The sequence below is a fragment of the Lissotriton vulgaris genome, unplaced genomic scaffold, assembly GCF_964263255.1.
Source record: "Lissotriton vulgaris unplaced genomic scaffold, aLisVul1.2 SCAFFOLD_1400, whole genome shotgun sequence".
NCBI lineage: Eukaryota > Metazoa > Chordata > Amphibia > Caudata > Salamandridae > Lissotriton > Lissotriton vulgaris.
Window position 1 is genome coordinate 299,766 of NW_028247206.1, and position 3,633 is coordinate 303,398.

Here is a 3,633-nt window from a genome sequence, read left to right on the forward strand (position 1 = left end):
TACAACACCAGTCTATGACTTTTTGACTTGGGCATTTATTGTACTAAACATGATGAAATTAAAGAGGGTGAACAAAAAAAAAGCAAAGCAAAAGTGAAGAAGTCAGTCAAGGTGAATGAAACCATAGCTGGAGACCCAAAATAGTTTGAAGGCCTACGTCCAAAATACTACTGTCATCAGAAAGGAAAATGTATCCAGAAATAGTCCACAGAGTGAATGATAGGTTCACACTGGCAGACAGTCACGAAGCCACGTGTCTAGCTGGTGGTGGCACATGTCTTTCCATCCTCTTTCCTGGTGATGTACGTGGACATCCCTTGCTGCGGGGGAGGAGGGCTGGGATCTACAGCTGCAGTGGTTAGGGGGATGCAGGTGGTTCTTCCGGTGGCAGGGCCTCCTTTTCGATGGCCGATGTACATGGCGCAGACATTGTAGGAACACAGGAAGGGGTAGATGATGCTGGGAAAGCCCTACACATGTGACTGCAAATGTCCTGCAGCACTCAAATCAGGGAACCCATATTTGAATTATGGGCCTCCATCTGGTGGTTGTGCTCCCTCTGCAGCTGCTTCATCTCCCAGGGCTCATTGGCTACCTATCCCATTATGTCTTGGGACTGATGTTATGCTCACAAGACTTGGTCAATGGTGGTCTGGGTGCCAGTGGACTCTGTATGCTGGCCTACAAACACCCTCCCACAACCTCTACCTCCACTACCCTGCGCCCTTGGCCTAGTGTGCCCCATCCCACTGGGTCCTGGGTGAGCTGGAACTGGCAGTGGTGTGGTCTCAACATCACTCAGGACTGGGGGGCACAGGATCGGTGTCACAGTGAAAGGAACACACGAAGTGAAGGCTTCAGCATCACAGCTGGGGTAGGAGGTGCTGATGTGGGTGCAGGTAGTGTCACTGGAGCTGTTTGCCCAGACTGACCAGATACACCAGGATCCTCAAGCTCCGCCATATCACCAGGAGTGCTGTCCTCACTGAAGACTTGATCCTGGGCTGGAGTGGATGTTCCTTCAGTAGCTGAAACCTGCCCACGTAATCGTCCAATTTGACCTATTGTGAAATGGAGGACATTCTAATTAGTAAAAGTGTGTATTGTACATTCAACTCTTTAGAGACAAACAATGTAGATACCAAGGCCAAAATAGGTTAGGATTATTTTGATGATAGTTTCCACTGGTATTGCACTTATTACTCAACTTTTATGAATTTCAAACAGTGCCAACACTAAATTAGCAGGTAATAAGATATCCTAAAGCGTTCACGAAGACATTAGGGAGTATACCTCACATTATCCAACCATTCAACCCAACACACTGGAGAGGAGAAATGTGTAATTGACAATTCCAAGGCTTATCTGACTACAAAAGCAGACATTTCCACAACTTGGATGGATGTTTAGCATTAGTTATCATGTTAACAGTGCAATCTCAATTTTTGCAAGTGCCACTTATATTCAGCAGAAAAATTTGCATACCCGACAGATTTTGTGTCAACACAATTTGATTAGTAAAATCCGTGAGACCAATACAGTTGATTGAGTAGAAGAGGATGCCATTTAGAAAAGAACACAAACCATTTTGGAAAGAGAACATTGAATAGGGATTGATCACTACATGACACTTAATCATGTGTTGAACTCTGTTAGGAATGAGAGAATAAGCAACATGACATAACAGTATTCTTTAGAGAAAAGGCATCATGGTAGTTGTAGTCATTTCAAAGACAACCTTCCAACAGTAGCAAAACGGTTACTAGAACATACCTGAGGAAAATATGCAGTGGATAGTGGCCAGAGACTTAAAATTTGACTCACACATGGGTAATGGGTTATTTGGTGTTGTAACACTTAAAGACACCATACTATCATGTGACATGTAATGGAGATTTACATCTGTAATCTTAGATGCAGGGCAATACATTCATGCAAATAATAATTATCTGATAATGATACTTTGAAGTTTGTATGTTAGTAAAATATGAGCAGGACACACTGTCAACAGCTGAGTTGAGAACAAACAGGACATTGAGGTTTATTTTAACTTTTCAATGTGTAACATACCAGACTCCAATCCACCAGGTATTCCTGCCAAGCCTTCAGTATGCATGATCTGCAAGACCTTCTCCTCTCAGGGCATGAATAATATTGGGGGGCTGTGAGAACCACCAACAGTCCTGTTGACCTCTATATGACATTTGGAGGCCAGGGAATGCACCCTCCAGTGCAGGTCTTTCCACCTCTTCCTAATTTCCTCCTGTGTGCACAGGTTGTTTGTAACTTCATTCTCTATGTTGACTATTCTTAATGACATTTGCCTTTTCTGGGATGGGGTGTCACCTGTGTGCATCTAAATATTGCAGGTGAAAGACCATTGACTCAGTTGAGTATTAGGGACCGCCACCATGGTGTGATGGCGGTAAGACCGCCAAGATCAAAATCAAACCTGATGTTTATATATCAGAAAACACAGCCAAGACATATAAGGGGGAGATCTTTCTAGTGGGAGAGGCCCTTGATAGAGAGGACACTTTTTTTCTCAAAAATGATCCTTGTTGGGTCAATCATCAAATATTATGCAGAGCTCTGTAACCCAGAGGCCAACTGCCACATTTTACAGTACAGAACGTGTGTTGACTTTTTCCAAACAACAATATATGACTACAAGGGAACATAGAAAAAATATAACAAACCCCCCCATGCACCATCGTTGCACTACATCTTATGCCATCTCTCCACTCCCAGAGCATCTTCAACAATCCCGATGCACCAGTGAGTTCCTACCTCGAGTTCCTGTACCCGATCTCCCAAGCGCCTCATCCTCGGTGGTGAAGGAAATGACCCGACTAGGGTCACTCGGGTTACTAAATCACCTCTTGGCCTTACCTATTATAATGAAGAGTCGATCAGCTAGTAGAAAATGCAAACAAGCAGTTTATTATCCATACTCTGCAGAGGAGCCCAAATGCAGCCTGGAGCATGCAATGCTTACAAGAGGACTGAATCGTTATTTATGTGCAGCATAGTATAAAACACTAAATACGTCATAATCCACAGAGTATGCCTACAAGGGAAAGTTACAGGTTTGGGATGTGTACTGTAGGGAGGCAAAGGGGCGTACATCACCAGCCCGAGACGTGCAACACAGTATCTCTGAGTCAAGGTAAGCCAGCTGCATCCCTACTCCTCCCTGCATAGGAGAGGTGCTGCAAAATAGAATATTGCGTAGACACACATAAAGGCCTATTTATAAGCAAAGGAGTGCCCCTTAGTGAGCCAGGAAAGCAAAACTGGACGTACACTAAGTAGGTGAATAACAAGTGTCAATGCAGAGCTCTGACTGGGCCTACCTCGTTCGCAGTTTTAGAGCTCACTGCATGCATATATATATATAACCAAAATATAAGATGGCGGGCAACACACAAAATGGCTGCCACCCTTCCAAGACCAACCTATTCTGTAAAACATCTTTCTTATTATTATAACTCAGTGGGTTGTAAATATGGATAACTACTATTGTTATATTTAGCTATATATGGAAGTACCAGGGGACGCATAGTGCCCAGGCACAAGCGATGGAGTAGTTTGCTTGACTGCCCCCCCCCCCCTTGATAGATCCTACTATGG

General features: G+C 43.9%; 1 pseudogene; it reads right to left on the bottom strand.

The window, feature by feature from the left end:
- Positions 1–358: 358 nt before the first annotated feature.
- LOC147665598 (uncharacterized) lies at positions 359–2,116 on the bottom strand (annotated as a pseudogene).
- Between the last annotated feature and the right edge of the window lie 1,517 nt (positions 2,117–3,633).